We start from the raw sequence: 23994 nt of genomic DNA, 5'->3' as shown, positions 1-23994 counted from the left end.
ATTTCTTTATTTGTAATAGCACAGAATATTTCCTGCTACTCTGTTCATCATGTTAAAACTGATCGCAGTGGATGTTAACAATACTTAACCACGTGCCAGCCGTTATTCTGTGCACTTTTCACACATTGTCCATCTTAACCCTTGCGTCATCCCTTTGAGGGTGGTTTAATTATTCCCATTTTGTACGTTGAAAACTGAGGCCCTGAGAGGCTGTGTCTATCATGACACCATAATGCATTTTAGTTACACGTTTTAATACCTGTCTTTCTCAGTCGACTGAATGAAGGCATCTTGAAGTCAAAGGTCCTATCTGACTCAAATCTATATCCTCAGGTTTTGATAAATATTTGCTGAAAGAACAGTGATGATAAGAGTGATTTGTCGATGTTGAGTGCTTATTATGTGCCTGGGAGACGATCAGACGTTGTCCATTCAGAATGATGGAAGTTTGGGGCTCAGCTTTGTTCCCTAGTAGGAGTATGTCCTGGAGCGATTTGCTTAGGCTTCCTGTGTCTCAGGTCCTTAAAACGCAACATGGGCATCATAATAGGAGCTTTTTCCATAGGGCAGTTTGGGGATTGAGTTAGTACATAAAGCACCTGGCAGCCTGTAAATATCAACTATTATTTTCATCTTAGGCACGTCTCATTCCCAAGTATGCATCCACGCTAGAAAACACCTATCTCTCTTGAAAAAGGTTTATCTGTCTTCAAGTAAGAATTGTGTATATGTGATTCGTACTACTTGATGATTCAGTGTACATAGACATAGCAAAATGATGCCTGCCTGTAATCAAGCCACTGTATCACTACCTCACATAGTTACCATTTTTTGTAGCTGTGCTGAGCACACTTGAAATCTCTCTTGGCCTGTTTCCAGCGTTAAGTAGAGTGTCATTATTAAGTCTAGTCACCATGCCTGTACATTAGCTCTCTTGGGGTCACAATTAAAAATGTTCACGCAGAGAAATCCACGCTCCCTTTGTTTAATTGCTTGAGCTAAATTCCTACATTGTGGTCTTTTCAGCGCTAAGAATCCCATCCATGAGTGCATGGGGTGCCTAAGTGTAGAGAAACACCTCAGGCCTTTGAAAATTAGAATTATTGCTGGCTCACCCTTCACATAAGTGGAATAAACACAATCCACTGTCCAAGTGACAGACGAGTTTTGTGGGTTGACTTGTTTTGTTTCCCCTTCCTTAACTGCTCAAAGAGAAGTTTCCCCATCCTGGATGTTCAGTAAGTACTTTCTAATGGGTTTTCCTTGTTTAGTTTTTCACAAGAGCAGGTGTATCATCCCCGTATCTTTGGTGGAGCGCTCTTGGAGTGTGTTGACATTTCAGGAAGCTTTGGATGTTTCTAAATGCATCTGTGTTTTGGGCTAAGCGGTTGGCCCAGACTCCGGGAAACGTGTCTGCACAAGATCCTTTCCAAGTATGATCTCTAACATGATACAGTTGTGGCTGTTCACACACGTGTGCATAGATGGGTTGGTACCCTGTACGGACCCTTCGCTTTTTCTTAACGTCCTTATTATCTTAGGGGTTTTATTTACGAAGTATACTCTCTCCCAGACATATTAGCTTTCTGTTAACGTTTTTCTGTTCTTTCCCAGCATGGAAGTTTTAGAACTTCACGTTTGCTAAAGTATGAAAAACTCTCACAGGTCATCTTTAACCAGTATTATCTAGACCATTTGCTGACGACAGATGTTTTGTCCATTCAGTCCTCCTAGAGCATGAAGTGTATGATAGTGCTGTAATTATCTCCCTCGTAAGGGGCCTTGTAAAGAGAAGGACACACTGATACTGATGACACAATTTATGTTCTGGAAGGAAGATAGAAAGTCAGCAACCCTGGGGGCAGGAAGGCTGTGAGTGTGGAAGTGAAAAGAAAACACGCCGGGGTTGCAGAAACCATATTAATCATATTTGTCATAATGTCTTTTTCCATTTAAAACAAAATATTCTTATTAGGGGTTATGCATTTTGCCAAACTAAGAAGACAGTGGTAGGAATCTCATAAATTCCTCCTGTTTAATGTGTATTTCGCCTGTGAGAGAAATAACCATTGTTGATAGTACTACCAGGCTTCTCCTTTTGAAATGGATTCAGACTGAAAATATCCATTGTAAAAACAGGAAAAAAATACGTTCTACTTTATTCTGCTTCCTTTTGGGCGGGGTGGGGGGGGTGGTGGGAAGAAAAAAGACAAAAGAACAAAACACAACCAAAATACTCCTTTTCATTAAAAGTCAGAATTAGCATTGCAAATACAATCCAGAACTTCAGAGCTGTCATTTTGGGTGAACCTTTTGATAAATTGGATCTTGATATTTACAAAATCTATTAAAACACAACCAATAGTGTGTGTGTTTATATGTTGACAAGATGATATACATCCTGAAGGTCAAGGGTGATGTGAACTGTTATGGTGTTCTTGTCAAAGTAGCTTAAAAAGGGGGGGGGGCTCTTTAAAGAGTTTTGATGGAATAATGGCTTCACCACAATGGGACAGCAAATGGAAAGATCATCGTGAACAAGTTGGATTGATTTGAAACAAAATCTGTGATGTTCATCAATCAAAAAAAAAAAAGTTTCTCTTCCTTCTGTAGCATGTTAAAAAAAACTGGCAGCTCAAATGGAAAAACAAATAGTGAAATTAAACAGAAAAGCATTGATTTAACTGCTTGGGTGGTTTATCAGAATGCCACAACGAACTTTTCATTCTGTCTTGTCATTTATTAATTAGCATGTTTTAATCAAACCAGTGAAGGATCACTTTATAAAACTTTCGGGCTACTTCTGTAGAAATAGTTCCAAAACTGAAAGTCACTTTGTCTTTTTAGCAAATGTCTTTTCTCTGATTGTCAGCCAACTTGTAGTTCTTTTTCCCTTGTAAAAACTCAAAATGTATCTGAGAAGGAAATGTTAGGTTTACATAACAATATTTTTCCTAGCGTGATTTTACCACTGCCTTTGGGTCCCTTGTTCTCCTTTCTTTAGCAGTGGTAATGTCCGTAGTTATTGGAGACTTTAGCTCCAACGTGTAACACCAGAACGAATGTAGATGCATCAACGGCAGTTAAGTTTTTCAGTAGAGATCTTGATTTGAGTGCCTCAAACTAGCATCTGTAAGAAACGGAATAAAAATTGTGTGTGTGAGCTTCAAAGTAACAGATTAAGCTTTAATGAAGAGGGTTTGTTAACAGGCTGTTGACAAACCATGAACTGATATAAATGGGGAGATAGAGTTAGACGTGAGATCCCCTCCTATTTAGAGAGCCTTTTAATTTTTATGTATTTTAGATTATGGAAGCACACACAGAAAGCCATTTTATGAGCGTGTTGGAATTTATTTTTGAAAGGAGCCGAACTTTTCCATGTGTCTGCCATCAAATGGATTAATTAAATGAAATTAAGCGGGAATGACTGTACATAGACATGAAAATTATTAACCTCACATCCCCACCAATTTCAGTGTAAGTTTTCTGCAAAACGGTACGTGGTTTTGCCTCCAGGAATTAATTCTTTGAGTACTTTTCAATAAATTGGTTCATCTTCAGTTACTGGTCACGCAGAGATAAGGAGTAGAATGTTACGTAAGACATCAGTGTTTTAAGAAGCTAATCATACTGCAGCACGGGTACATTTAACCTGCGTTGGTTAATACATTCCATTTCCATGGGCGGTAAGGACAAACAGATCTTACAAAATAAATCCCCCCAAAATGAGAGCAGAAATAGGCTTTAAGAAGTACGAATCTGTGTTCTCAAGTTAATTCAAAACTTTGGCTGAAAACACATCTCTCTGGTTGTCTTGATTTAAAAGGTCAACCCAAGGGCACCTGGGTGGCTCAGTCAGTTAAGCGTCCAACTTGGGCTGAGGTCATGATCTTGAGGTTCATGAGCTCGAGCCCCATGACAGAGTCTGTGCTGACAGCTCAGAGCCTGGAGGCTGCTTTGGATTCTGTGTCTCCCTCTCTTCCTGCCCCCCCCCCCTTCTCAAGAATAAACAAACATTAAAAAAAATTTAAAAATAAAGGAGGTCATGGTCAACCCAGAATTAGCTATTGCTAGATGGTTTATATAGCCTGCAAGCCATAGTGAAGGTAACTACATACAATAATTTTGAAAACACAACCTGTCATTTGAACATGAATGAAGCTACCTTTGCCTGTGTGCCTTCAAAACCTATCACTCATCCTCTCGGATGAAGTTTTAGAAACCAGCAACTCATATAAAAGCATTATTGGAAAATCTTTAAGGTAATACAGGGTTGTGAAAGGCACATGCTGAAGAAGCTAAGGCTGTTCCCCAGAAGGAAAACAAAACAAAACAGAAAGGATCACAGGCTACAAGAGCGAATGCAGAAATTTCTCCCCCAGGGTGACTCTACTCTTTGAACATGTCCCAGAGCTACAGTTCAGCTTCTTACTAAAGACCTGTGGTTTTAATAAAACTTCATGGTGTGTCCATTAATGGTTGCGATAGATGGGATGTTGGTAACGCAACATTACCTCAAACCACCCTCAGTTCCCTAGCTCAGAGCCTTAAGAACTATATCTAAGCCACCAAACTGTTACTAAAGCTGATTAATCACCCCTGACTGCTTCGAAATAAAACAAATGATTTAAGAATTAAAGTTTCTGTATCCCATTATCAAACTCATTAAGTCATCTCAGACTGCTGAATTTTGGATGAATTTCTAAATTCCTAAGCATCTATTCATGCACATTCACCACCCTCCAAACATAGACTGCCCCCCCCACACACACACATACCCATGTTACACAAATCTTAACAAAACCAATCCCTTTGGATAGCACAGTTCAACATAATTATTTTAGGGTTTCATTAGTTTGTTTTGTTAACGGTCACATGGCTTTGGGATATTTAAAATTTTTTAATTACTTTTCCATTCTAAGTAAAGGAAATTAAAGTATTGGGTTTGCAGTCTCTGATCTTAACCAAAAATTGAAACTTTCTGGTTAGGCCAGGAAGCCTCACCATGGAGATGGGGACACATGGGTTTTGCAAAGGTCTCTGTAAATGGAAGGGAGTAGGTTTTATCGTGAGTTTCAAGGAAGACTTAAATGAAAAGGCCATATTTTCAGCCCTGTGCTTCTCGGAAGTCAGACCTCTGTCTCCTTTTGGAAATCATTCCACTTGTATATTTCAAGACTATGATCGTATGGCTACAGTTTTGAATGTATTCCTTGGCGCATTGTGTGGTGTAACGTGAACCATGTAGGTCCTAGTGGGAACCATGCTCCTTCTATTTCGTTTCTTCCCTGACCGTTTTTCTGTGTTTGTAGGGTTCCTGTTGGCGGAGACAGCAGGAAGCTATATGAGGTTATTCACTCAGTATAGTAGACTGTTTTAGTAAGTAGATACCTCAGAGCCCAGAGTGTTGCTAATTGTTATTATTTGCTGTTCTTTTGTAGAGAGAATGAAAGTGTAAAAAGAAAAACCAACCTAATTAGAAACTACTTAGGTAGCCAGTAAATCTAAGAGATTACAAATATATTTTAGGACCCTCGTGCGAAGCTATTTGGGAACATTTTGGCCACAATTTGAAAAAAAAAAATTAATCTTTTTGGTGAAAGAGGCTAGGACTGTAATGCTACTTGGCTTGTGTTTTTGCTCTGGTTGTTTGTAGTGTTATCGAGAGGTTTCCTGTTGCTGACCTTACATATGCAAATTTATGCAAAGGAATACCTGTTGTAGCATATTTCCTTCTCATTTCCCAGCTCCTCTTGACTTCCCCGTGTGTGTTCTCTTTTGGTAAAGATAATGTCCCCCCCACTGCTCCACTCATACCCTCAGCCAAGTGTCCACGGGGACCTCAGCAGCTGAGGTGCACCCCAAATTTGGTGTGGTGGCAAGAGCCCACACTCTGCAGCCAGGCTCCTGGGACTCCAGTTCCCAGCTACATCACTCCCCAAACAATTCTCTCATCTTGTGCGAATTACTTCTCTTCATGCCTCAGTTTCTTATCTGTGATATAGGTTGGCAGATGGTTGGGAGGATTAAGTGAGATAATGCATGATGTGCCTTTGGAAACTGAAGGCATGCGCTAGATACGCGTATGCTCTCTTGCCCCATTACGCTCATTTCCAGATCACTTACACATTTGTGTGCACGGAGGGTGAGAATGAGAGAGCACCGGATCAGGAGTCCAGAAACCTGAGAGTTGGATCTGGTTCTGCTCTTGATTGACTGTGCCAGGAGACCATGCACATCATGAGAAGTCCCTGGATCATCAGGTTTTAGAATTTAGAGGGGACTTCTCAGGTTATCCAGATATTTGACTTATGTACAGGCAAACCAGGAGATCCACAGAGGTTGAAATGGCTTGCTCTGTGACACGCATACCTAGGGCAAAGCTGGCCATGGGCACTGTAATCTTTCCTTCCTTTTTTTTTTTTTTTTTAAATGCAGTTTATTTAATTATTTATTTATTTTTGAGGGTGGGGGGGAGGGAGAGAGAGAGAGAGGGAGAGAGAGAATCCCGAGCAGGCTCAGCACTGCTAGCACGGAGCCTGATACAGGGCTCAAACTCACGAACCATGACATCATGACCTGAGCTGAGACCAAGAGTCGGACCCTTAACTAAGCCACCCAGGTGCACCTGTAATCTTATTTCTTAAGCCTTTACCAAAGTGTGGCATGTTGTATTCAAAATAATTTTAGGTAGTATGCAGAAAAGTGGTTTTTAATATACCTACTATACCAAACACCACAATTTTATACATGTCGTTGCTTTTGAGGATGCCAGTGTGAACAGACTGATGTGAAGTCATTTGAAGAAGAATACTAAGTACGTAATGGTACCGGGTGTGTGAAGACAAAGCAAAACTCATACTGCTGATGCCAAAGTATTGGAAATGCTGCGTCCTCCAGGGTCAACCCCGTCCCTTTCACATACTGCTTGAGGCCAGAGCTCTATGACAGCCCAATGATTTCTGTGATTTAAGTTTTTTTTTTCTCCTTCATGGTTATATATACAAAGAGAACAATCTTTAAAAGTTTATTGTTAGTATTTTTTAATGTGTATTTATTTTGGAGAGAGAGAGAGCGAGCAGGGGAGGGGCAGAGAGAGAGGGAGACACAGAATCCGAGGCAGTCTCCAGGCTCTGAGCTGTCAGCACAGAGCCCGACGCATGGCTCGAACTCATGGACCGTGAGATCATGACCTGAGCTGAAGTCAGGCGCTCAACTGACTGAGCCACCTAGGAGCCCCCACAGAGAAAAATCTTTTAGGCTTGAGGAGTTTTTCCTGTTCTCTTAACTTGTTGTTTTGTTTTGTTTTGTTTTGTTTTAAATAAGAGCATCAGCGAATATTGGCTAATGGTATGACATACTATTCTGGAATCCTAAGTGCAAAGGGGAAGCGGTAGTTGTTGGCAATAGCAGCAAGCTGAGGGAAGTGTGAAACGCTCTTTAGAAGGAAAAGGCAGATATGAAAACCAAAATGTCAGGAATGGCTCTGATAGCGGGTTATCTTATCACATGCATATGAACATTTACCCATTCGCTTTCAGCAAAGACTGTTAAGCGCCTCCGTGGTCTCTTCTCCTTATCTCTGTGTACGTACAGGTAGACCCCATTTCACACAGTGGCTGTACTTTCGAAGTGTTGTAAATACGTTGACTTGTTTCTTCTATTCGAGTCACACTTTAGGGTTCTCCGGAAATTGGATGTTGTAAGAAACACTGGGAGAGCATTTCGTCAAGCAGGATCACCCCTTTATGTTTTGTAAGTTTGGATTTTGATGCATCACATTTTGTTAAAGCAAAGCAGACAGAATCAGAATGTCCAAAGTTCGGGACATAGGAGACAACGGGTACCTGGTTTTGTTTCCATCGTTTGTGCTGTTTGCTCTTTATTTGTGAAGGCATGGAGGGAGGCCCTCGGAAATGTCAGCTGGTCCCGTGGAGAGGAGAGGCATGGCTCCTAATGACTCCTGTTAAGCGCCATGCTCCCTTCCCCACCCCCCACCCCCCACCCCCACCCCCACCCCCACCCCATCTCCACCTTTAAAATGCACTTGAAGGTCATTTCTTCAATGAATGAATATTCTAATATTAAATTGCAGTTAACTTTGACAGATGAGAAAAAAAGGAGAAAAAGCTTATTATCTCTCAAAGGAGAGATCTAGCCTGGCTGAAATAAGCTTGAAAGGATACTGTGGAGGGGCGCCTGAGTGGCTCAACCAGTGAAGCATCCCACTCTTGATTTCAGCTCAGGTCCTGATGTCACTGTTCATGAGTTCGAGCCCCGCATCGGGCTCTGTGCTGACGGTGTGAAGCCTGCTTGGAATTCTGTCTCCCTTTCTCTCTGCCCTGCCCCTGCTCACTCTCTATCTCTCTCTCAAAAATAGATAAAAACTTTAAGGCTACTGTGGAATCTCTTGGTAGATGCTGAGTCCCATTCCTTTTGAAGGTGTTCTGTGGACCGATCTAATAAGGACAGTTCAGAAGGAGCCCAGCTCATAATTACAGCGAACGCTTCATGAAGGTTAGGTCCTGCTGTTGTGTTCTTAAATTAGCACCCGTTCTGTGTGTGCATGACTCGGCGTGCTTCAGAGCGAGGAGGACGTGGACAGTGTGGGCCGTAGGACCTTTTGCTGTTCTCAAAAGGTTCCTTGGAGAATTCCCTCCTCACTGCCATATGCTGAACCCATCCTTGGGGACACAGGCTTCACGCAGTGCCAGCAGGCTGTGCTCAACCTTGGTGACACATTTCTATGGAGTCACCACACCTAGTGTTTTTGGTCCCAGTGACTGATCCACCCAATGCTTAAAATGTGCAGATTTGGACTTGGGGTGCGGTATTGAATGGAAAGAAGGTAGAGATTCTGGAATCAACCTGAGCTGAACTCAGTAGGAGAGAGAAGAGTGTGAGGGATGGGCTGGGTGACAGGAGGGGGGAGGATGAAAGGGGGAAGAACGCATGGCCAAAAGGATGCTGCAGGAACGGGCTCCATTTGACATGAATGTTTTTATGATTTGTTTGTGAAAAGATGCTGACAGAACTCTAGCCCTTATTTCAAACGGCACTAAGCCCTGCATTTGATGTTTTTTAAGAAAAAGGAACTGTATAATTGGTAGTCATAGTTTATATTAAACCTTTAAAAATACTCTAAGCACTGTTGCAAGCTCCTAAGACTTTCTAAGTGACATCATAATTATATCATAATTACTGTGATTGATGATTGATGAAAAAAATGGGCTACGTTCTAAGATACTGTAACATCTTTAATCTGAAATTATCTGTGCTGGCCAAATTGGCTTGCCTGTATTTTCTTTCACAAAACATTTGGTCTCAATTGTAGTTTTCTTCCTTTAAAAAAAAAAAAGTAAAAAGGTCAGAAAAAGTTCAAAATGACATGATGGAATATATATTTGTTTGGAAAAATGATCTGGTTATTGCCATGGCAGCTATATTAAATTTTTAGGGTTATGTGATATAGTTTTTATATTAATACCATCTTTGAAATTTATTTACATGATGTAACAGCTCTGATGGTTACATTACATCCTTGAAAGCAAAAATGTACAAACTAGCTAAGATTTATGCAGCTTCTTAGCAGGATAAAATTATTCCGTTTTAAGGGGAAAAAAGATACTCGTTGGGATTTAATTATAGCATTTAGAATATGACATGTGTTTAATTTATTGCGAAAGAAATGCCAAGATGGTTTATAGAAAGAAAATTCTTACCTAATAAAAAACGGCACATGTCTTAGTAAAGCTGTATAGTTTTGCTTCGGAATGAAAGCAGTGGTCTGAGAAATGGGTTTCATGAATTGAGACGGTCTTTGTGTTCATTCCCTCTTGTGTGTGGAATTGTTATACGTGTTTACTCTTGCTCAAGCTTTGGTTTCTAAAGAGCTTAGCGATCAAGAGAGGACACGTTGTTCTTTTTTTTAACGAAATTCTAATTTGGGGGATTATTGCTTCTAAAGTTGTTTGGAGGCCTCTTCCTTCATCAGACATGTCTCCTCCCTTTTTTAAAAAAAAATTATTTTTATTTATTTATTTTGAGAGAGAGACAGAGCCCAAGCTGGGGAGGGGCAGAGAGGAGAGACAGAATCCCAAGTAGGCTCCACACTGTCAGCGCAGAGTTTGATGCAGGGCTTGAACTCAGAAGCTGTGAGATCATGCCCTGAGCGGAGATCAGGAGGAGATGCTTGGGACGCCTGGGGGGCTCAGTCGGTTAAGTGTCTGACTTCGGCTCAGGTCATGATCTCGTGGTTCATGAGTTCAGGCCCCACATCGGGCTCTATGCTGACAGCTCAGAACCTGGAGCCTACTTCAGATTCTGTCTCCGTCTCTCTCTGCCCCTTCCCCACTCATGCTCTGTCTCTTTCTCACATATAAACAAAACATTAAAAAAAAATTTAAGAAAAAGAGCAGACGCTTAACCAACTGAGCCACCCTGGCATCCCAACATGTCTCCCCTTTTAAAGTGAAATTCAGAATCTGAGTTAAAACATTTTTAAAAAATGAAATCATTTAGTTTAGGGAGTTAATTCTGAGTTATTACAAGGGTGAGTATAGAAAATTAAGTATTACTGCCGAAGTAGAGAAGAGTATAAATTTTCTGAGGCTTCTCGTTATTATACTTCCTTGGTTTTATAACTCACTTTTGAGTGATTATACCCCAAGCACAGAAATTTCCTGTAAAACACATATCCAATTCTGATTGATTTGAGGTTATAGAAATAATGTTATTTTCCCCCTTTAAGCTCTTATTTTAATTTAAAAAGAAATACCATATGATCCGTTGAGCTACAACTGAGATGATTTGGAAATTCATGTTCAAGTTGGCCTGTGCCTCCATTAATACTGTAAACATTATTGAATGCCTTGGCATTTACATTTTTAATTGATAACTGTATTTAAGTTAATAAAATTGTATAGAGCCTTTTAAAAATGGGTTAAAATTTGGTGCTTTTAATATGTAAGGTAATGGGGTCACTGAGCTATGGGAAAAAATTTTATTTTTCTAGAAATTGTCTTTGTAGTTGCATCGTGAGGCAGTACCCTAAGCCCTTTACATGCCTTACTTTCCTTAATCCTTACACACCCTGTGGGGTGGTTATTCTCTTTTTACACATGAGAAACAGAAATTAAGTAATGTGCCTGAAATCACCCAGCTGAGGCTCCTGATTCCTGCTCTGCCCAGTTCCACTTAATTAACACATCACACTTGGGGATTGAAAATGCTGTCATTTTCTTGTGTAGTTTTTCAGAAATATTGAAGTAGTGGACATGTGTTGTGGAAGGGAAAACCTGAGCCCACCAGTAAAAAGCAGTGAAAATGCTGCAGTTTACTGAGCACTTACTACGTGTCAGGCACTTATGTGGATTTTCTCACTTCATCCTCGTGGACACCCTTGGAGGCCGCCCGAACATCTTTCCCGTCTTACAGATGAGATCAGTGCTTTGCTCAGGATGACACGGCTCGTGATTGCTGAATGCAAGATTTGTACCCAGACTGTCTGATTCCACTCCTGTCGGGTCTCCTTTTCACTAAACTCGAAGAGCATCCGTTGCACGTTTGTGGAATTGAATTCACTTGCAAGTCTGTGGAAGTTAAAAGAACATAACCGTTGAAAAGTTGATTCTTGCTTGTATTCTGCCGGTTGGAAACTATACATGGCAACTAAATTTGCACAGGTGTAATAAAAAAGCCTGGGTCTTAGGGTTAAGTTATCCTGCCCCTCTCCAGGGCATCCAAATATTTTCATGTCTGCTTAAAATGGTTGTATTATGGCTTTTATCCTGCTGGATTCCAGCTGCCAAGTATTTATATTTAAGACACGTTTTTACATAGTTGTCATTTCACAGGATCATACGTGTTGGGCTGGGGCGTCTTCGTCTAATTTAATGTCGGTGCTTCTCAGTGGAGGCTGTGGAGGGTCAGGTTAAGTGTGACCTAGGGCACAAAGTTAGTACTGCCAGGCTTAGAATTAGAGCCCAGGCTTCCCGATCGCAGCTCACCCAACAACAAATCCCCTAGAAAATATAAAGGCATAAGCCAAAGGAAGATAAACAGTGCTTTCATTTATAAAAATTTTACAGGTTACAAAGCAAGTGGTTCTACCAGGTGGAGTGATTTAATGTGAGCGTAGACTTTCTCCTGAGTAGGAAAAAATGGCAGCATCAAAGGGTTTGATCAAAGCCGGAAGGGAATGCTTTGGAGTATTAATAACTATTCACTCACTAAATCCAGCAACAGGCAGTGCTTAATGTTCACAGAGCTGAAACGCTGAGCTGCCTGATGTAATCTGGGCCACTCACATGATCTCTACCCTAAAAATATCTGTCTTAGGAGCTAAACCAACCTAAGGACTCTAGTCCAGCTTGCTCTTCTAGTGCTCCTGAAAATGTGATCCAAGGTTTAAGCACAACCAACACATCAAAACACATCTGCAATCGAAGACAAAAGGAAGGTACCGTAAGAGGACCATGGGAAGGCTAGAGTCTGTAGATCTGGAAGGAAGGAAGTGAGAAGTCAGGTCTGGTGCTTCAGAGACTGAGAAAGCTATCAGACTCTGAAGAGAACCTCCTCAAAAGTACATAGGACACCCCAAGAATTCTAGCTCATTTATTATTGGTGTTCTGATTTCCGTCTCTCCATTCATACTGTCCTAACGGAATGTGTGGAATTTGGCAGTAGTTGTGTGTGTGTGTGTGTGTGTGTGTGTATAAACACACCCCTTTGAGAATCCCTGAAAACTCTGAGCCTTCTTCCAATAGATGATTCATACACACAACCAGCATCTTGCTGAGACTTCTGGGTGTTGGTAGCCTCACCTGAAACCTCTTTAAGGATCACATTGTGAGAGATCTCTCGACATTCATTCCTTTTGCCCACAGGTGCTTCCTGCCGAAAGAAGGAAATCCTAAGTCTTGTCTAAAAATGAGGAAGCTGGGGCGCCTGGGTGGCGCAGTCGGTTAAGCGTCCGACTTCAGCCAGGTCACGATCTCGCGGTCCGCGAGTTTGAGCCCCGCGTCAGGCTCTGGGCTGATGGCTCGGAGCCTGGAGCCTGTTTCTGATTCTGTGTCTCCCTCTCTCTGCGCCTCCCCCGTTCATGCTCTGTCTCTCTCTGTCCCAAAAATAAATAAAAAAAAAAAACGTTGAAAAAAAAAAAAATTTTTAAAAAAAAAATAAAAATGAGGAAGCATACAGGTTATCACAATGTGGTAATTAGACGGGTGCTTTCTTCGGGTGTTGACGTTAGTCATACCTCTGCTCACCAGAGGATTTGCAAACCTGGTGCCCCAGACATTGAGGTTTACTGGATCTCTTGGTTGGATTTCCGGGGAAGCATGCCTTGTGGACTGGACTGCCTCTCCAAGAACACAGGGCTGTCTCTTTGAGAGAAAACTCTGTGTCCCGTCCCCGGCTGCACGCTTGGCGGGTCTCTGGGCTCAATGGCATCAAAGGGGCTTTATTAACAAGTCCACACCAGCGCTGTTCAGAGAGGCCTGGCCGCTTCCATTTCTTGAGGCCCTTGATGGATCGAAAAGTGAAAAAAAAATACCAAAACAGGGGTTACAAAAACAGTGGTGTACTTTAAATGTTTACCTTCAACAACTTTGTGCTTTTAATACCAGAAACATAGAATTGCACTATTCCTAAGTTAACTACAGGCTTTATAAAAGTGTCCATTTATGGCTGACTACAGAGGACGTGCATTTAGAGTGTGCAGAAGAGGCCTCTCTATCCTGTTGGTCTGTTTCTGTGATTGTGTCCATAACCTCATTGGGAGGTGACTTCAAAGGTCTAAATTTGAGGCTCTTGGTGAAAGTAAGGCTGAATGGCCTGGCTGGCAGCCCCTGGAGAAAGATCCGTAGCAACCTGTTCCAGAAGGTCCTGGGTTGTTCCTGTCACCAGAATTCCTTACTGTCTCCTCTGAGCTGCCTTTTTTTTTTTTTTTTTTTAAGAAGTTTATTTATTTTTGAGAGAGAGAGAATCCCAAGCATGTCAGCGCAGAGCCCAACGCGGGGCTCCGTCTCACAAAACTGAAACCGTGAGATCATGACCTGAACCAAAACCAAGAGTCAGATGCTCCGCTGACTGAGCCACCCAGGCACCCCTCCTGTGAGCTTCTTTAGATGCCTGAGCTCTTGTACTGGGGCTCCAGCTGCACAGTCAGCCCCCTTGCCCTGCATCTCTAAGAGGACACACTTTGGACTAAGTGTGACAGGGGAAGGATGTCAGGAAGGGGTATCTGTCCCCCCCCCCCCCCCCCCCAGATGACTTCGGCCCTTGTTAGGGTATTTGAAATTCCTCTAAGAGGGCACACCTCTTTGAAGGATCACTTGGAGATAAAGCTCAAAATGCACATATTCTTTCTGGAGTAATACTTGGACCTAGGTTCACAGCTCCCAGGATCCTAGTGAGGGGAGCCCTGGGCCTGGAAGAGAGGGCTTGATACCTGTTGGAGGGAGAGCCACAGTTACCTTGAGGGAAGAATGGGGATAGTGACAGCCCTCAGCAGGGGCCAGATAGGGGGGTTGGGGTGGGAGAAAGAACCCACATTTGCAGAGAGGCAGGTATGCCCGTCTCTGGTAGCCTCTGGCCGTGCCCTTGACAGAAGTCTCCATCCAGGCGGCCTCCCCTCTGCAGAGACTGTTGGGCTATTGTATTCTATTGTCTGTTTTCTCCCTCTCTTCCCCCACCCCTTCCTTTTTGAGGGAGAGAGCCCTGTAAAAGGGGCAGAGAGAGAAGGAGAAAGAATCCTAAGCAGGTTCCATACTGTCAACACAGAGCCCAAAATGGGGCTCACTCCCACAAACTGTGACATCATGACCTGAGCTGAAATCAAGAGTTGGATGCTTCACTGACTGAGCCACCCAGGCGCCCCTGTTGGGCGTTTTTAAGAGAAATGTTAATTTTGGCCAGTAAGGCAAAACACACACTTTCAGCCTACATTGCATCTTTTAAAATTGTCATAGTTGGGTTCAACTCTGCTTTTGCTATGTGGGTCTTCCCAAAGAACAGATAGACGTGGTCCAGCACTTAAAACTTAGTTACCTAGAAGGCATCCTATCCTTTGATCTGTATCCTTCTGACTGTGGGTTTGTCTACATACCCATCCACAAAATGGTCCACACCTCAGTCCTTACATGTATCCACAGCTCTATCCGTACCTCTGTCCACACCTCCGTCCACACTTGCGTGCACACCTCCACCCACACCTCCGCCCATATCTCCATCCAGCCATCCAACCAGCTAGCCAGCCAACCCACCAACTGATATTTGTTGAACACCAGGCACTACGGTATGCCAGGCTCTGTGTTAATCACTAGGAATACTGTGGCAAATATGACAGAGTTCGTCTCTGCCTTCATTGAGGTCAGAGTCTGGCAGATTTTAATCAGATGTTTGTTCAAGGCTGCCTTCACCAGTCCAGAATTTGGTTAAATAACTACTTTGAACTCCTTTTTTTTTTTTTTTGCAAAATAGTAATGGATTACCCTTCCTCCCCGTAGGAACCCCATTTTATGGACATAAAATGTCCCATGGTTATGTGGCGAGATCTACAGATTGTGGTGCCAGAATAAATGTCTTCCGATTTGCTTTTTGCGTGTATGTCTCCTGTTGAACTGTAAATTCCTTGAGGGGTGGGGACCGGGCCTTAAGTTTTTCCTGCCCTGCACCAAGCGTGGTGGCTGGCACATGGCAGCTGCATACTAAATGTTGAAACAGCTCTGTCTGGGAGATCAGGCGCCCACATTTGAGGCTCACTATTACATCGCCTTCTGTCCTGGGTGCCTCATCTCCTGGATACTGATGGGAAGGAGCACCGTGGCAAACCACTGTATTCATTCATTCCTTCCAGACAGATGGTTCTGAGAACGCCAGACCCTTCCCTCTCCCAGGGATGAGTCTGTCTCTTGCTCTGGGACAGACTTAGATTTCATTCGGTTTTTTTTTTGTTGTTGTTGTTTTGTTTTCCTGCGAGCAGTTATCTTTGGAAGACAGCTGTCTAAGGGCCCAACCTGGGGGGCCAGGCTTGGTCTGGGCCGCTTGTGGTCTTTATACTCCCACACTTTATACTCTCGAGTACTCTGACTCTGGATATTGGCTCCATCTCTGCCATTGTCCTCTGATCCAGGGTAAGATGGTCTAAGTTGAATGTGTTGCTCAGCACTGTCTTGACTTGACGTAAGGAATGTCTCCTAAATCATCTAAGGTCTGAAAATATGTCTTTTGCTCTGGCCGCATGGTCATTTTCCCCTTAATAAAGTGTGTCTGACAATCACACTTTATTGGTGTGGTGAGGAAAAGAATGTCGTAGACTTGGGAAAACATAATAATTTAAGGAGTGACACATTTCAGTGAAGAAATAAAGCCGTAGACTGCTCTGAAAAGAAGTAAAACCATAGGAAACCATTACGTCATTGGGACAAACATTCAGTGCCTTCAGAAAGCTCTTGACTAAAAAAAGCAGGTGAGCTCTAGGGCCTGGTGTGCGTTGGGACTACGCATACATGGAAGTAGGTTTTCTCCTAGGGACATTCCCTCTACAAACATTCCCTACTTAGTACCTTGTAAGTATTTAATGTGATTGCTAACGTCGCCGTTTGCGCCTAGGCTCTGGTCCAAGCTGCTTCTTGGAAATCATACTCCTCAGTAGCTACCATGCTGAGCTGTAAAATTAGTAATGGTTTTCACCAAGGCCTGTATGGTGTCATACTCAGTAGAATTTATAAACCAGAAATTTCTACTCCAGTAAGGGTTGAATACTACTCCTTAAGACCCACTGCACGAACCATAGCTCCTTCAGATCACACTGATAGTATTTCTGGGATTATTTTAACAACATAAAGTTCCTCTTTCCGGGGCGCTTGGGTGGCTCAGCCAGTTAAGCGTCCGACTTCGGCTCAGGTCATGATCTCATGGTTCATGGGTTTGAGCCCCGTGTTGGGCTCTCTGCTGACAGCTCAGAGCCTGGAGCCTGCTTTAGACACTCTCTCTCTCTCTCTCTCTCTCTCTCTCTCTCTCTCTCTGTTTCTCCCCTGTACATGCTCTGTCAGTCTCTCTCTCTCTCTCTCTCTCTCTCTCAAAAAATAAAAAGAGACATTAAAAAAACAGAGCAAACATTAAAACTTTGGTTATTCATACTCATTCACAATAATGGGCATAGGTTAAAGCAAAACTATGCTTCATTGGGGCACCTGGGTGGCTCAGTCGGTTAAGCATCTGACTTCAGCTCAGATCATGATCTCAGGGTTCATGGGTTCGAGCCCTGCGTCGGGCTCTGTGCTGACAGCTCAGAGCCTGGAGCCTGCTTCGGATTCTATGTCTCCCTCTCTCTTTGTCCCTCCCCTGCTCACGCTCTCTCTCTCTCTCTCTTAAAAATAAATAAATGTTAAAAAAAATTTTAAGGTTCCTCTTTCCTATTTCCTTGCCCTTTTTTAACACTGATCCTTTCTCACATGTAGCACATTGTTGTGGTTGTTTATATCTTTCTCGAAATCCACCTTTCAGTTATGTGAGAAAGGAGGACGAGTAACTGAGCATGTGTCCCAGCCGGGGTCTGAGATGAGTCACACGGGTGCACAGCAGGACTCTGACGCTGGGCACTGAGGTCCAGTGCTGCCGATCCCTTTCCATCTCAGCAAAATGAAAATGAGAGAGAAGAGCAGGAAAGAGAGAGTAGAGCGGGGAAGTGTGCTGTGTTACCCATTCATTTCAGTATACGGAGAAAAGCATGGTGATAACGTGTCCTGCCCTTTGTTTATAGCACGCACAGTTCATGGCAGCAGTCTGTATAACCCCCCGCTGGCACTTAATAACTAGGAGAAGATACAGGCTTTCTTGATTGCTTAGATCTAAATGTTTATTCGAGCTTTCAGGAGCATTTTCCTTCATTTACAGAGTTCTCTCTGATGAACGAATATCCATTTTTAAAATGTGGGCTCTGTACATATGAAGCAGGTTTTCACAGGCTCCAAATTTACTTCATTTGTAAACATATTTAGTGGAGGTCAGGGCTTCTTATTGGTTGCTTTGATTAAAACTGGGTTTTTAGGGGCACCTGGGTGGCTCACTGGGTTGAGCCCCCGACTTCAGCTCAGGTCATGATCTCGCAGTCTGTGAGTTCGAGCCTCATGTGGGGCTCTGTGTGGACAGCTTGGAGCCTGGAGACTGCTTTGGACTCGCTGTCTCTCTCTCTGCGCCTACCCCACTCAGGCTCTGTCTGTCTGTCTGTCTCTCTCTCAAAGATAAACATCAGAAGAAAAAAATTTTTTAAACTGAATTGAGGCAGTTTTTAAATGGGTGGATTGTGACAGTTCGTCAGAGACATTCGTGCTGATACTTAAAAAAAATTTTTTTAATGTTTATTTTTGAGAGAGGGACAAAGTGTGAGCGGGAGAGGGGCAGAGAGAGAGGGAGACACAGAATCGGAAGCAGGCTCCAGGCTCTGAGCTGTCAGCCCAGAGCCCAACGCGGGGCTCGAACCCACGAACCGTGAGATCATGACCTGAGCCGAAGTCAGGTGCTAAGCCAACTGAGCCACCCAGGCGCCCCATCGTGCTGATACTTTTAAAAAAGGGTCGGGGTAGGAAGAAAAGAAATTGTTGCCTGAAAATATTTCTGAGTCTGTCCTTGGCACCGGAGGATTAACCGTCTTTTCCTTCCTAACGTTGATGTCGTATGGGCACTGGAGACAGCTGTGTGCTATGGATATTATTGCTGTGACGGAGGAGAGGGAGAAAGACAGGATTGCAGCAGAGCCCGTGGATGGCACCAAGCCAGTGCCCTGAAAAATGGCAGACGTGTCACAGCTAACAGCTGGATGCAGAACTATTTCTCTTTAATTTGGACGGAGAAAATTTTTTTCACAGCAGGGCGCTCTCCAAAGAGTACAACATCAAAGAGGGCGGGTCTCACCAGTCAGACATGGGCTGGCTCCAGGATGGAGCAAAATGAATGAACTGTCAGGACTTTCCAGCATAGACCGTGCTGCCAAGTGAAAAGTTAAAGGTTCAGTGGCTTGTTCAGATCACAGACAGAGTCCTGATAATGGAAGCCTGATTCCCCCAAAGTCTTCCTCTGATCAACAGACAGGGGATGTCTGAAGAAGACTCCAGATTGATGGATGGCAGGCCTCCTATCGACGGCCGCCGCTGTCCTCGGAGATAAGTGGGATTCACCCACTGCCCTACCGCTCGGCTCCCGGGAGTTCTTGGGTCTCCGGGCGGGAATCTTCCCAGCTGCCCATTGTCTTCTTCCAGCCCGCCACTTAGCAGCGGCTGGCCCGCAGTGTGACCAAAATATCCATTTGTGTTGCTTCACGAAGCCAGCTCTCTGCTGCAGGCTTCATGAACACCACCACGGGTGTTTTACAGTTTATTGACACTTTTCAACTGTTTTTCTGATTACCATATTTCAGTCTTGACGTATATGTTAGTATTATCTGCAAGCTCCACATAAACCTCTAATGATTTTCTAATATTTCTGGAACTTGATGAATGGGAATTGACAGAGTACAGTATATAGCTTTATATCAGCATTACTGAAAATACAACAACGGTGTATATAACCATTACTCATTTATTTTATGGGGCGTTTATTACTTGACCTTTGAAGCCTCGTCTTAAAATCTTGGCATTCCAGACATTCCAAAATAGGCCAAACCAAAGGGAGAGCAAAGGGTTTGCCTTTTAGAAATAACAGCGCAGTAAGTTCATTCTGATGGAAGGAGGAAGGAGAAATTTTCGACACAAGAAACCTGTAGTTAGATATTTGAGGTAAAAGCTGAAAAACTGAACACGAGTAGATACGGGCACACGAGCCACTTTGTGCTTGAATCAAGAATCTTTCCTTCTAAAATAGGTTTCTTCATCTGTAGACTTCAGTCTCACCCAGTTTTTTGATGTTCTGTGTCATCATTTTTTTAAAAATTTTTTGTAATGTTTATTTTTGAGAGAGAGAGAGGCAGAGCATGAGCGGGGGAGGGGTAGAGAGAGAGAATGAGAGAGGGAGACACAGAATCCAAAACAGTCTCCAGGCTCTGAGCTTTCAGCACAGAGCCCAGCGCGGGACTCTAGCTCAGTAACAGCAACATCATGACCTGAGCTAAAGTCGGGTGTCCCCCCCTTCCCCCACCCGCCCACCGGGTCATTATTACCCCTGGAAGGAGAGTGAGTTTTCACAGAAATGGGGAGTTGTATCTCTCCTGAATTGCATGGTGGCTTTGTGTCAGTTTTACTAACAGATTAAGTAATTCTCAGTAAAAGGCCGTTTGCTCTGAAAATAGGGGTCTGTTGCACACATGACATTATTAATTGTTATGCACATTTTTATGAGCCTCACTCGGAGAATTTCTGATGCTTTTAAAGAAAACGCTTTCCATTTCTCCCTGATAGAACAAACGGGAAATGATGGAAAAAAGCCATAAGGGAGTGGCTGGCCTGTGACTCAGGGGGCATTTGTCCTGGTCACTTGTTAGTATAGATTGCATGTCTGGGGGCAAGTCCTTTAACCCTTGTTAGCCCAAGGTTTCTCGTCTGTAAAACGGAGTAATGGTCCATCCCACCTGCGAGGTCTGTTATGAGGATCAAATAAGCTTAGGACAGTATGTTATAAACTAAAGTACCATACAGATGTGTATAATGCAGTCATTCACTGCTGTTCCTTCTTTGTGTTAAGGAGGATGCAGATTCGCTCCTCATTTTTTAAAAAAAAATTTTTAATGTTTATTTACATTTGAGAGAGACAGAATGCAAGTGGGTTAGGGGCGGAGAGAGAGGGAGACCCAGAATCCGAAGCAGGCTCCAGGCTCCGAGCCATCAGCACAGAGCCCGACGTGGGGCTCAAACTCATGAGCTGTGAGATCATGACCTGAGCCGAAGTCGGTTGCTCAACCGACTGAGCCACCCAGGTGCCCCGATACTCTCTTCGTGTTTAAAGCATTGCTTAGTGGCCTCTTTTCTCAAGCTTTTTTTTTTTTTTTTTAAATTTTTTTTTTCAACGTTTTTTATTTATTTTTGGGACAGAGAGAGACAGAGCATGAACGGGGGAGGGGCAGAGAGAGAGGGAGACACAGAATCGGAAACAGGCTCCAGGCTCCGAGCCGTCGGCCCAGAGCCCGACGCGGGGCTCGAACTCACGGACCGCGAGATCGTGACCTGGCTGAAGTCGGACGCTTAACCAACTGCGCCACCCAGGCGCCCCGCTTTTCTCAAGCTTTGATCTAGCTTGATTTAAAAATCTACGCTCAGGTCGGGAGCCCACAGTGCCGGGGTTCCTGCTGTCTTCCTCTCGAGACTGGGAGGCAGTGGCCCAAAGCCCTGACTCACAGAGCTCCCTGTCGATCTGATGCTCTAGGCTGCCATCCGTACATGTCCCCTGCTCCTTATCCAGTATGCTTGATTGCTCAGATGGCTCGCCTACCTTGATTGTGTTCAGTGTTCGCAGAGGAACGAGGCGCTCGCTCCACTGGGGCCTCCCCTGGCCAAATAATGTCACTGACTTCAGAGGTCAAGCAGTGCTACGTAGTAGGTGATGTTCAATGAGGGGGTTTTGGGGTCTTGAAGCCACAGTTAATTAAAATGCATGCAAGGACTGCCTGTTCATTATAAATAGGCTCCAGGTATGTTCTGAAGGCGGTGAGGTACCTGTGTCTTTGGGATGACATTTTTGTAACCCTGCATTAAAACCGAAGGCTGAGTAAGCTTAGGAGATGGGAAATTTAGCACTGAAGAGGTACTTCCTTAGCGTTTTCTGTGTGGTGTTCTCATCCATCCAGCACTTTAAAATACTTTGTTTTATCGTTTAATAGGCTCATCTGGGAGACAAAACTAGAATATCTATTCTGGGTTTTTAAAATTAATTTTTTAATGTCTGTTTATTTTTGAGAGAGAGAGGGAGAGCCCGCGCGCCCGCATGAGCAGGGGAGGAGTCGAGAGAGGGAAGCACAGAATGCAAAGTAGGCTCCAGGCCCCCATCTGTCCACACACAGCCTGATGCAGGGCTCGAACCCACGAACCGTGAGATTGTGGCCTGAGCTGAAGTCGGACGCTTAACCAACTGAGCCACCCAGGAGCCCGTAGAATATCTGTTTTATTCATACACCTTGCTTGTGTCGTTTCGGATCTGTTTCTTCTCTCTTTCTGTCTTTCAGCAGAAGTTGATTTCCTGGTCTGTGTAAAGACTCGCATAAGGTGCCTGTGGGTAAATTTAAAAAGCAATTACAGTGTATTCCTGCCCCCCGTGAGCTTACAGGCTGGTCAACCCTAGCAGCAATGAGTCTGCTTACATTATACATACTATGTTTTGGTCAGGGGCCACCATCTGGTTGGTTGGTTATGTTTCGGCTGAGGTTTCTTAATTAATTATAGTGATGGCCTAAGGATAGCAGATGTTCTTATACTGAGTGCCCAGCTCTGGTTTAAGAACTTCACATACACCGGCCCATTTGATTTTTATATTCGCCTGTTTTTTTTTTAAGTTTATTTATTTATTTTGAGAGACAGCATGAGCGTGCGTGGGGGAGGGGCAGAGAACAAGAGAATCCCACGCAGGCCTCTTGATGTCAGCCTGACGTGGGGCTTGATCCCACAAATTGTGGGATCGTGATATGAGGTGAAACCAAGAGTCAGACACTTAGCCAACTGAGCCACCCAGGTGCCCTTATATTAGCCCTTTGATGTAGGGACTATCATAAGCACCATTTTTTCAAAGAAGGTCTCAGCGTCTTCAAGAGGTTAAGTCACTGTCTAACGTCACTTGGTTACTCAAGGGGGATCCAGGCTTACAACTCCACATGCCCTCCCCAGTTGTCTTAACCAGAGTGACTCCTGTGGCATGTTTTCCCTGGTAATACTTAAGAAAGTCTCCCTAACAACCATACTGTTGAAAGTAAGAGTTTTGATTTAGCAGCAGAGGTATTCTGGTTTGTAAGTGTTCACGGTCAAAACAGTGAAGAATTATTCTTTGTGGCATTAGTTGTGTTAGCTCTCCCTGAGCCACAAAATATTTGCTCCCTGTCCCTCCTGACCCAGAGGAATCCCACAGTAGAACGTTATTATGCATCTTGGCAAACAATATATTTTTTCAATTGAGGTTCCCAAATCCCTAATACACTTGCTTATTGAAACCTTGCTTTTCTGAATTTTACAGAAAGAGGGGGCCAGATGAAGGCACTGTGGAGAACAGGCAGACAAGATAAGAGAAACCATCTTTTTTTTTTATGTGTATTTATTTTTGAGACGGAGACAGAGCATGAACGGGAGGAGGGGCACAGAGCAAGGGAGGCACAGAATCCGAAAGAGCTTCCAGGCTCTGAGCTGTCAGCACAGAACCTGACGCAGGGCTCAAACTCAAAGACCGTGAGATCGTGACCTGAGCTGAAGTCGGACGCTCAACCAACTGAGCCACTCAGGCACCACAAGAGAAACTGTCTTTGTAGCTCTTCTTCCCTGCGTCCTCCGTGTGCTTAGGTTTTCAGATCTAAACCGAAAACCCCCCAGAGACCACTTCTTGGCTCTTATTGTAACAGCTGTTGATTACATTTTAATAATCACGTGCAATTTGTCTTTGCATTTCATAGAATTGGAAGAAGTTAGGTTCAAGGAGGATGTAATATTTTCTTTTAAAAAGCCCTGGTGGATAGTGTTTGGAATGGAGTTTAATTGCATTTAGCAGTGATTTTTTTCCCTCAGGCTTCGAGTAAAAGCTAAGATCTTTAGGAAGCGACAGAATTATTGTGAAAATTCATTTCAGTTCATTGCAGCGTGTTTTGAGGTCCTCCTCAGGGCACGTGCCAGGCCCTGTGTTAGACGTTTGGGCATAAAATATGCTCCGTCACGTCAGCCACCCGGTAAAGACTGAAAGTGGCTGGCATTTCAGTGCACAACCAAATGCTGGTGTCTGGGGCCTGGGCACAGGGACAGGCCAAGGTGTGGAAATGAAAGAGGGGGGGCCAGAGATGTCTCCCTGCTCACTGAAAATTGGCTAATC

At 43.6% G+C, this 23994-nt stretch overlaps 1 protein-coding gene across 2 annotated transcripts in view; it reads left to right on the top strand.

Annotated features, from left to right (window-relative positions):
- The window catches only part of PRDM6 (PR/SET domain 6), a 234698-nt gene that overhangs the window by 40733 nt on the left and 169971 nt on the right, over window positions 1-23994 (top strand). The gene's annotated exons all lie outside the window — the stretch shown is intronic.

This window comes from Neofelis nebulosa, chromosome 1 (assembly GCF_028018385.1).
Source record: "Neofelis nebulosa isolate mNeoNeb1 chromosome 1, mNeoNeb1.pri, whole genome shotgun sequence".
NCBI lineage: Eukaryota > Metazoa > Chordata > Mammalia > Carnivora > Felidae > Neofelis > Neofelis nebulosa.
Note: the sequence above shows the minus strand (reverse complement) of the source record. Positions and strands in the feature narration are given on the sequence as shown.